At 34.5% G+C, this 12,293-nt stretch overlaps 1 protein-coding gene across 5 annotated transcripts in view; it reads right to left on the reverse strand.

Annotated features, from left to right (window-relative positions):
• The window catches only part of LOC110462924 (beta,beta-carotene 15,15'-dioxygenase-like), a 58,604-nt gene that overhangs the window by 41,955 nt on the left and 4,356 nt on the right, over window positions 1–12,293 (reverse strand). For 2 of the 5 annotated variants that reach the window (XM_021517166.1, XM_021517167.1), the window contains exon 1: window positions 9,000–9,399. The exons of 1 other annotated variant lie outside the window; for it this stretch is intronic. The gene's annotated coding sequence lies outside the window, so the exon portion shown is untranslated. Of the gene's footprint in view, window positions 1–8,999; window positions 9,400–12,293 lie in introns of those variants that run through there. 2 more of the 5 variants (XM_021517169.1, XM_021517168.1) reach the window with 2 other exon arrangements.

Below are 12,293 nucleotides of genomic sequence, written 5' to 3' on the forward strand. Positions count from 1 at the left end.
GGTTGCACAAAATCAACAACTTTTTCTCGGGGATCATAAGTTTTAGAGTATGTTGTGATTTAATGACAATCCACATCATGTAACCGTTCTGCTGGGGACCATGTTCAAGCCTTGTCCTCTGACAGTTACCAGCTATACATATTTGATGTACAATTGCCATATTTGGATATTAAATAACATATACTTGAATTACTTTACAATCGTTATGAAACAGTATTGTTCCGCATACATGTATCCTTCTTGTTGGGCCGCATTGCAGGAGATAATAATGTAAGCCCACGTGGTCGGACAGGAGATATAATGCACTTTCAGGTCAAAAGGGGATTTTGTGCTTTATATGCGTTTTATGCATTCTCTTAATTTATTAACAATAGCAATTACATTACAATTTGTGTGACCGTTATAACGCAGGAGGCTTTTATTTCTTATACACACTATAATTTGTAGAAAGGTCCATTCAATTGAATATTTCTATGCACAATATATCAGATACATATTCTGGAAAACAACGAATACTATCCTAGAGATATATCATTATTTTATCATTTATAACTGCTTCTATAACAGCATACAGTTGTTGCATTACTGTTTTTCTACCCGAAGTGCTAGGTAAGCCCCGAAGAACTGTATCCCGAGGCCGCTAGGCCAAGGAAAATAGTTTTAGCAGGACTTAACTAGCTACGAGAAACAGCACAGGGCTAGAAAAATCCTTGAAATCCTTGCGTACATATTTATTTGTGCATTTGTATTTATCTTGACGCTGTTCACTTATTAACTATATGGGGGAAAGCTTTATGAAACAGTTAATCCGTAGGCGCGCAGTTCGTTGAGGGTAACAGTTAACTGTTTCACCCTTAAAAAATCCAATAGAGAAAAGGACGATAAAGGACGACATTATCAACTGTGATCAATAACGGGTGCTGAGATGGTGACGTCACGTACTAGTACACTTTTGCTTTTAATATGTTTACGTCATACATAAACAATAGACCTTTAAAGCATAATATTATGTTACTTGATTAATCGGTGACAAATAAGATATTTTCTTTATTTTAGTGAATGAAGGACCTGGCTGAATGCAACGCAATGACGGTTAACGCGCTAATAGTTTTCGCATTGGTGATTCAGGTCTAAGGAATCAAGAGGTTGGATACAGAGAAAAATATATAAATTACAACTCAGATAATTTGTTATAAAATTTATCTTGAATGCATTATAATGTTTCTATACCTCAAGCTATTCAAACTATGGTGACGTATGCTATCCATGTTAAAAGAGATACATGTATAAATACTTAGAAATAACAATCAATGTATTTACCTTCATAAAACACACAGGAAATCATATATGAGATATCTAGATAGAAAGGTTTGTCCCTTGGTGTAGGGAAGGTGTTTAGCCCCGTACCATCTGTACCGGTCACATTCCGGTACTAAATTCAATATATATTTATAAATATCTACTTTATGTTTATGCCTATTATCATTGTTGACATTTCATTGTAAATGTATGACGGGAGAAGGCTGTGATAAATTGTAAAAACTTGTGCCCCATCCCTTGTTCAATTTTATTGGCAACAAATATGTTTAAAGCTAAATAAATTTAAATTCTGAATATTGGCAAGCGTGCAGTTAACTTCTGATGATGAATGATTACTGTTAACTAAGTTTGCATACGGACTCATCATATTACTTGGTTTCATAGCGCGGTAAGAAGTTGCAGTTGCCTGACGGCCCATCTCATGGGGCCCCTCTGGAAACCGTTTCATCTCGCTCAGACCACTTGTGTTTACTGCCTAGTTATCGGCGCTATTTTTAGCAGGGCTTTCCCGAACAATTCAAGTGGTCAAACTGGAGCTTTGGAACGGACTATGAATATGGGGTAACATAAGTGGAAGTGCATACAATACATACATTCATTAAAAAAAATATGGCTCTTCACGTGATGTCCCTTTAAGAAGCAATAAAAATGAAATCAACATTTATTTACCTACATATCAACTTCAACTGGTCAACAACAGGTTCCTATTGTAATAAACAATGATTTACCTTTATAAATAAGTATATTAGATATATTATATCGTATGGATATGTGTATGATTTTAAAATGTATATCGAGTTTTTAATGAATAGATCTTTAGTCACTTTCAAGAGCTGAGTACTGATGGTTTGGGGTGACGTACTTTTATATCATATCGTTACCTTAACGTAGTATTATATGTTTATTAGACAAGGTCGTCAAACTGTACATATTTGTCAATATTTAAATAATCTCATCATTTGCTAGGTAATATCACCTCGTCGACTGTGAATATGTGTGTGCGTATTTATTTAGTTTTTTTTATTGCCATCATTATGATTAAACATGTGCTGTAAAGCGCTTAAATTTTGCGAGGTCAACCTGTCGTGGTTTTTGCTCCTGGATTTTTTTTTCAACCTTCACACAACACCGTTTGAAAATAATAGGAACCACTTGCCCTCTGTCAAATGTGCATTGAATAAGTGCAAGGACTTTTAAGATGAAAATACAGCAAAAATCATATCTGCCAATATAAGCGTGATACCGTTTTCATCGTGTTTCTTGAATGTGTGATAAACATCATCTCTGATTTATTTTTGTAATAATAATTCTGCTGCTTGAACGGGATAAATCTGTCATCATGCACGTCTTATTTTATTCATCTCTGATATGACAATGAGGAAATAAATGTATACAGAACAATAAAAAATGATGTCTCCATGTAGTAAAACTGCAAGGGAATTTGAATGTTCACGGCGTTTAGATATAGATTTTAACACAGCATTGTTCATTGTTGTAATTAATTTTTTTTTTATTTTTTTTTAAATATGATAGATTTCTTAGGCAAATTGAAAATGATTAAAACGAAAATGAAATTATTCTATTTGCCGTGTTAAATTCCCTTTGAAACAATGTTTTGTGATAATTTCAATATAATAAAGAAATATAATTGCCTTTTCTTGGATATAAATTTAAAAAAATCTGTATCAAAATAATCAATAAAATATTTGATCTGTGATAATTATGTAAATTTATTATCTGGTTATTTTTATCATAAAAAATGCATATAACATTTTGAATTTGTTCTACCTCAACATAAAACAATATTTCAATTAGTAATTCGTGCATTCCATTCGGATTGGATTGATTGTCATTTATGTCGTTTGCTGCAGTCATTCGGAACTCAGAGGTAATATCTTTTACTCTTTCTAGAGAGGACCCGAAGGACACACGACATTTCATTCTCAGGTTGTATGATAAACATTATCTAATTAACTACGCTGTTGCATACATAGGGTTCGATAATAACTTCAATGGCATCACTCTAAAATGGCATTCACGTTGAAGTTGCTCGATAGTTATTTCCCAGGCCTTCATACAAATTTAACAACACTTGATGACAAAACAACGACAATGTTATTGGATATAATAAAACAGTTATTGACCCAATATTGTAGTTCAAATAGATATTGTAATGGAACCCAAGCATGTGAGTGATTATCTCATAGCATGACATCTAATAAAACATCGTTACAATGTCACCATTTCTTCATGAAGAATTAGCTGGCATTAAAAAGGATGTCATTGCTATATAAGGACGGACATTAGTGTATGCCTAAAAGAGGGGCATTATATCGAGGTGTCAATGAAAGGTATTAAACAAGGGACATTGTATAGAGGTATACAATTCATGTTAGTGTTATTTATTGTAAATTGTGGCATCGATGTATCACTAGCACTGTACAAATGGAGGTACACAAACATGACTTAACGAATTTGTCTACGAAATGGAATAATTTTATGAGGTTATAAATAGCACCATACCTAAATTTGACACGTCAAAGCAGACATATAAATCTTATGTCCATTGCAATTCAAAGGACAGGCGATGTCAATATTCCTTCTTGTTTACTTCAACTTTGGCATTTTCCTCTCAAAAATAAACAGTCCCCTGAAGAACCAAGGATGAGGTTAATACTCAAAACCGGGGAATTTTCGCCCAGTAAAACTTCCCCCCTTCACCCATTAAATCCATTTTACCCAGTGTTAATTTCGTGTATTTGATAGCTATTTTCCGTAATTATGATGTTTACTTCGCTGTAATGATAAATTCGTTCGCATTACGGAGGGCGAAAGGGTGAAAATTAAACTGCAGCGAAAATTTCACGGAATACATTACTTTCGTGACAATGCCATTGTTTATGTTTTTACCTCCAGTACAATGACCTATTATTGTTTTGTTACATATATAATAAACATGCTAGTATATATACATATTATTATATGTAAATATATATAGATACATAAAACAATATCAGTGTTATATCCCAATGTTTTGCGGTTGTGATTTTCCTGTATAATGTAAAGATATTATTGATTAATAAAATAAATGTTTAAGTGACACTCTGTGTTGACATATTTTTGTTAAGACAAAGTGATTGTCGATTTTAACGATCGATGTATTGTCTGCGTGTACACGATAGCGCCTACGAACTGAAAAACAATCGATATTTTATATAATGTTACTTTTTTACCAATAAGATATAAGGAAATATTGACTTTATATTGAACAATCAGATTTGCATTTTCTGCATATTGCATCAGCTTTTCTGTTGGAGCTACGGCACCCTCGTTCATTTTCAGTTCATAACATTCTATTGACAAGATTGCATAGTCAATTGGATAGAATAACAGGCAAAGCCAATATAACTTCTCTCCGTCAAATGGCCAAAGTGGAATAAACAATGACATAATATTTTAGACATTTTAGAAATGAAAAATGTTACACAAAATAATTCATATTAACACAAGGCTAAGGGGAAGTAACTCATGAAGGAAACATCTCACCTCATACACACGTACACACACACACACACACACACACACATACAAGAACATGTACAAATACATTTATTTCAGCATATATATACACTATCATACACAGATATTGGCAGACTTAGACCAAAGTATCCTCGATCATCCAGGAGATGTGCTCACCTTCGCTCTCTGCAGCCCTGGACTATGTATGTCATAGCAAGATTTTAAGGCTAAGTGTGCACCATCTTGTGGGTGAGAAGAGAAGGCAATTTTGATCCTGAGATGTACATCAAAAGAATCTCGCGGTCGCTCCTCTGTTATCTTCAAATGGGCAGGTAACAGTCTAGTGATTGGTAAAGATTTTTTAATCAAATAGCTAGCCGTGTGCCTTCATTTTTAAGACATATTCCAAGTGAGCGTAATTCCTGGAGTATCGAGGATACAGGAACAGCTGAAGCGACGGTAGAATAATTTACTGATTATGTATGTAACATAACTACATATTTCATATCAATATTGCAAGCAAATCACAGCAAATAATAGCAGAAAACTAGACATGTCATCATTTGAGGGCGTGGCATAAATTCAAGTTAGATTAAGATTTATATAAAGGGTTTTGATGGAATATAAGAAGACGCCTGGTGGGACTATCTTAATATTCGCATTTTAATTTGTTCATGTTTCAGTATTCTCATATCATGTATTTTTTTTTACTTATTATATTTCGATTTATTTAGGTCATGATGTCAGTAAAAGTGATCAGTACAATTCGAACAAGAGAAAAGAAATAACTAAAGCTTTCCTCTAAATTCAATCTTAATTAATTTGTACTAACAACATCCTCAATGCAAAGCTCTGTCAAATCCGAGCAATGTCACGTCCTCAAATGGAGAACCGGAGTAGTCGAGGCTTAATCCCAACCGAGGCGTAAGCATAGGAAGTGATTTTTCAGGATCTTATCCCGAGACTGAGATAATCCGAACTCGCTCAGTCACAGGTAATTGCTTTTTTTCTCGCACCTTTAAGTTCGAAAAAGACTATTAAATTTTACAAAAGACTACAATTATCCCGTCTTGGGCCTCAAATAAATATTGCCTCTACACTACTAAAGCTACATTCGAATGCTTCCGCTTAAAATGTAGTCAATCCTCACAAAGTAAATAACGTTTTCACAGTGTAAATCATATTTTATCTACAATATCAGGAAACTAACAACATCAAAATAATACATGTAACGACAACACAGCATGTTTAAAATGCAGATTGTCAATTTTCAGCCGTTAACCCGCGTATAATTACATCGCTGTGTTAACAGTCCGCGAAATATCACGTAAAGGTACCAGACAGATCGGACGAGATAGAAAAAGAGGCCCAGGGGGCCTGTATCGCTCACCTGGTTATTTAAGCAATCATAGCACAATATTTACATTTTCTCTGTACTGCCAATTTGTAACCACTTCAGACATGTAGGGTTAGACTTGGAAGAGTTACTATGGAGACTTTATAATTCATAAAGAATTAAGGTTGTTATTATTACTAGCACATAAGTTGGGTTGGAGATAAAAAGTATGTGATGGCTGTTCATTTGTCGAATTGTCTATATCAACAATACCAAACTTTACCCCCTCCCAAAAGGCAAACGAGGGACCTGGGGCACATGAAAATCACATAGTATTTAAACCACTCGAAGGCCTTTCTATGAGTAGCATTTAATACTAGCATTTCTGGAACTGAAGAAGAAGAGTTTTGAAATTCGCCTCTTTTTCACCACAAACCCAGCCCCCTAGGGGGTCAGGGTCACAAAACTTATACCAGCAGACCTTCCTCCCCTAACAAGTATTTCTGTCAAATATGAGCAAACTCCGTTCAAAACATTGGAAGATATGGCCTATTATGTATATTTCCTATATGAACTTACTAAATTTCACCCCCTCAACAGGGGCAAACGGGGGGCCTGGTAGACATGAAAATCAAAAATGCAATAAACCACCCAAAGGCCTTTACAGCTATGAGTAGTATTTGATTCTAGCATTTCTAGAACTGGAGAAGAAGATTATTGACATTTCCCTTAATTTCCCCCCTTTTCGGCCCCTAACTCAGCCCCCTAGGGGACAGGCTCACACGATTTATACCAGCAGACCATCCTCCCCTAATAAGAATTTCTCTAAAATATGAACAAATTATTTTCAAAACAATGGAAGATATGGCCCATCATGTACATTTCCTATATAAACTATACTAAATTTCATCCCCCTCCTCAGGGCAAACGGGGGCCCTGGGAGACATAAAAATGCCATTACATCTATGGGTAGTATTTGATCCTATACTAGCACTTTTATAACTAAAGAAGAAGATTTTTGAAATCCGCCCCCCCCCCCTCCCGGCCCCTAACTCAGGCTCTTAAAAATTTTACCTGCAGACCCCCTCACCCTAGCAAGCATTTCTGTCAAATATGAACAACTTCCGTTCATAACAATGGAAGATATGGCCTTTCATGTTTATTTCCGACCCCGAGTAGTTCTATAACACATGTTGGGGGTTAAGGTAACGATCATAACACATAATTATGCAATGACCTGAGGAGTATTTTAGGGGGTTAAGATCAACACAGCTTTGATACGAATTACACATGTACGGTCAATGTACGACCCCGCAATGCGAAAAGGTAAAAAGAAGGTTCCCGCCTATTTGTTAGCTTAATCACTATTTTATCATTGAGTGAATATGCATTAAGAAAAAGACTGGATTGTATCTTCTTTTCCGTTTCAACAGAGTATGTATTGAACGGCATAGTACACTATATCAATATATGTAGGCCGATCAGGTAACGGATCAGTCCGTTTTTTATTTTATTTTTCGTGGTTATTTTTCTCATAGCTTAACGCTTGTGATCGAAATGTGTTCCTCGCTTTAACGACATTATAGCTACCGCTATCATGATACGGAAGATATATATGGCGAATGACTAACAGACCACTGGCTTACGTGACCACATCACAGCAATCAGGACCCAAGCATTGCAAGCTTGACGAAATCAAAATGAAACATCCCGTGAAAGGATTTGCCAGTATAGTCATAGGTATTTTAGGATATTAATTAATCATGGGAAGACAAAACTAAATAAATAAATAAAATACAAAAAATAAAAGTTATTTTTAAATACGAAGATATTTTAAATACAATTTGACTTGTTTAAAATATGTAAGCTGACAGTGCATTCGACATGACTGTTTTCTCTACGTAATTCTGGGAAAGAGGTGTGAGCCGTTACTACTGTACCGCATTCCTTGAGAGGTTATAGACAGATTAGCAGAATACTAACATTTCCACGAAAATATATATATTTCAGTATTGAATTGGTTGCTTGTGAATAATTTAATGTGGTGCGCGTGGCCTTAATCTGAGGTTACTTTTAATTTCCGGGTCCGGTATGTTACGGACTAACAACTTTACGCATAGGTTTGAGGGGACTAAATGGTGAAAATGACGGGCGAGATTTTCATTAAATAGGGACAGGAGCGGTGTGTGTGTGTGTGTGTGTGTGTGTGTGTGTGTGTGTGGGGNNGGGGGGGATATAAATCCGTATATTTCAAAAGCCACATTCCTTGAATGCATCACTTATTATTTATAGACATACAATTGCATATTTTAAATAATTTCTAGGTTTTTATCTTTCCAACTAAATAAGCTTACAAAGTAGACAAGATTCACGCAATGACTAACTAGGTCATTATCATGGATTTTTACAATGTCCTTTTAAAAATCATAATTTGACTTATAACGGTTCATAGAAAAGTATTACCGCATCACCAGGATTACAGTTTATCTCAAAATTAATAAGAAAAAAACAAACGACAGGTTACAATATACACTGGTAAATATACAAAATATACCGCAGCATCTATACGAACAGACAACAATAGGAACTTGGAAGAATAAATAAATAAATCAAAAAAAAAAAAAAAAAAAAAAAAAAAAAAAAAAAAAAAAAAAAATATGAATAATGAATATATAAATGAACAAAAATATATATCGTTGTACCGTCAAAATAATACCACTTAACAAGTTTATCTTGTACTTTTCCGGTATTGAAATCAAATTCAAGAACAATGTATACATTTGTACTGATATTAAGTCAACAATGATATTAATAGGTCACTTACCTTGTTGAAATGAATAGTATCCTCTCCTGGTTACCTGTAAGATGTTTAGGTTAGATCGTTATTAAAACTTCCTTGGAATATTGTCATAGTTTAGAGTTCTTCTAAATATTTACATAAAAATGGCGAAATGTGTTCCATTATTTATACACTTGAATCCTGCAACACTCAAAAAACAGACGTAACGTACATGTAAAATTTATCCCTTTAAATGAACCTAAAATGTCCAAGATGTCCAATAGATGCAAGTAGAACGGTTTCCTTTTTGAAAATCTATATAAACTATTTCGACATATCTTAATCTAACAGATAATTTAAAACACTGAGTGACGTTATATCGGTGCGTCAGTTTAAACCAGCTGATGTTGTTTGATAAGGGGCAACGAGTACACTTAAGTGGTGACGAGAACCGGATTGTCAGGCGCTATTGATAACAAACAACTACGTGGAGCTCAACGTTTACGAAGAATCGTGGGCTACTTAGAATTCAGTTTGTATCGATCAGATGACGTGTATTACATTAGACATAGGTGAACTATACATATAATGCAATAATATCACCACACTGAAATAGAAAGTGGCCAAAATGCTGCGTGTTTCGGTATTTCCATTCCTCCAAATCCTAGCTAACATTTAAAACGTTATATGGATGTGTACCGGCAATAAACCGTTGGCTCTTGTACTGGGAATGTTTACATGTGCTGACCCCATAAATTACTTCCTCTTCGAAGCAATAACGTATAAGGTCATGTAATCTTTCAATAATATCACAGTACATGTTTCTTAATAAATAGTATATAAATAAATCAAAACACCGGAGACTAAATGTCCTAAATAGTACTTTCACCCATTTCTCCTGGAGAGCCCCAAAAGGGGCGAAAGTACCAGCGAAATTTAGTCTTCGGTTTTTTTTTTTTCTTTATGTAACTACGATCACACGATCATTTACATGTTTTACCGCTATCTCGCTGTTCTGTTCAAATATTTTAATGTTTATTTTTCGTAATGTATAGTTATGGTCTTTTTCCGTCTCTTGTATGTCTTGAAAATGGAGCGGGCCGCTCCGAAGTTTGGACTGTATTTTGTCACATTGTCGACATCATTTAGTGTTATAAACGTACAATAGAATGTAAGAAAAAGAAGAAAATAAATACACTGCCACGAGAATAAAAAGATTCAATTTTTTAAACATTCTGTTAGCTATTGTTGGTATGAGTGTCACGCTGCAAAGTTTGGGATGTGGCATTTCAGNCCCCCCCCCCCCACCCACCCACTACCACCACACCCACTACCACCACACCCTTACCGGCGGACACCGTCTGCGTATATACCATACAAATAAAACCAAACCGAAAGTGAATGCCGATTTAATGACTAGGTGGCTTAACATATAAGGTTTTCATATACACGATATATAAGGGAAATACTAAATATTTATGCATTTGTTTGATCATTTTATCTGATAGACAATACTGTATGAATTATCGAAAGGTATTAGACGTGATTAACCCCTTTGGGGAAGAGGAAGTTGATCAATAAAGCCAAGGAGATACATACGGTGTGGTCAAATATCGCGTGTCCTCATCAACAACCAAATTAAATAATTTGCTTATAAGAATTGTATATTTAAAATATCACTTTTCTATGGCTTAACAACTATGTTCTGTGTCACTTTTATCACATCTAGAAACGTATTGAAGGAAAAAAATATTGGGGCTTAACACAGGGGTGTTAATTAACATTGATTTTTATTTGATATACTTAATGTTATGAAGGGACAACTCCTAACCTGCACTGAGCATGATTTGAAAAGTAAAGAAATTATTTGTAATCAACTTCTAGTATATAATCCTTTCTCGTCTTTATTAGGTTGAAAACATTACTACACTTTTATCAGCCATCGCAAATATAACTAAACAGGTCGTATGGAGCTCTGTGTTCTTAAGTTTATTTTTAGTCATCCGTTTACATTATTTTATTTTAACAAATTGTGTTTTTGTTTGGTGACAAGCGTTTCGAATGTAAAACAAAAATAAATGTCGTTTTCAATTAATACACTGTCTGCATTGTAGGTCAAAGTGTTACATAAATAAAACACTATGCTAATTAAGCATTACAAAGATGCATCCGGGTTGCATACCCTGATAATGATCAACCCCCAATAACATATAACAGCGTTCAGGTAGGTTTAAACACACCTAGCCAACATGTATTAAGTCTACTAATAGGAAGTTTAAATCTTTCTTGTTCAATAGTCTTCTGCGTGTTGTGATAAACGATCCATAACAGAGCATGATTTGTTACAGAATTTAAGAGAATTATTCTTACATATATTTTGAAATGGGAAAAAAAGATATTAAATACATCAAAAACAATAGAAAATGCTGAGTGGTTTTAACTTCTACAAATAGGGTATCTTCTGATACATACAATCGTACCCTAATATATAAACAAAATATATAGAAAGTTCAACAAGCCCCCGTGTATTCACCCTAAATCTAACCCCCATGATAAGTTATACAGATAGACCCAATTAAAAATCAGAACGTATGTAAGTAACTCTAATATGTTTAACTTGTCCATTAGGTATTGAAATGGTACATAGCCAAGCACACGTTGTCAATAGTTAGCATTGAGGCAGTTCATTTCATAAATATATATATCACCAGACGTATATATGTATAACATGTCAATCTCTTTGGCAGCCCAACTGAATGCTACGAAATGACACATTATCTAAATTCAGTTTTATATCTAGATCTACGATGGCCGACAAGAGCCTGACAAAGAGATATGAATTTTCATATCTTTTTGTACCGTCGCACACTTTTGTATGGTACACAAAGATATGAAAATTCAAATCTTTGTGTACCATGTAAAAGTGTACCATGGTACACAAAGATATAAAAGCAGAAATAAAATCAACCCGTTGCTTTTGTATCTTTCTGTACCACAATAACGGCCGAAAACTACGATGACCGACAATAGCCTGACAAAAAGATATGAATTTTCATATCTTTTTGTACCATGGTGTACACAAAGATATTAAAATTCAAATCTGTGTGTACCATGTAAAAGTGTACCATGGTACACAAAGATATGAAAGCAGAAATAAAATCAGTCCGTTGCTTTTGTATCTTTCTGTACCAAAATAACGGCCGAAAACAGCCATGGTACAGAAACATGTGAAACCATCAGACGTAAAGGTTACCAAGTATGACAAATTACACCCCGATAAGGCTGTCATCACATACAATGAAATGTTATCGCACGGAATGTCTGTTATTTTGATTACAC

Source organism: Mizuhopecten yessoensis, unplaced genomic scaffold (assembly GCF_002113885.1).
Source record: "Mizuhopecten yessoensis strain PY_sf001 unplaced genomic scaffold, ASM211388v2 scaffold10847, whole genome shotgun sequence".
Classification (NCBI taxonomy): Eukaryota; Metazoa; Mollusca; class Bivalvia; order Pectinida; family Pectinidae; genus Mizuhopecten; species Mizuhopecten yessoensis.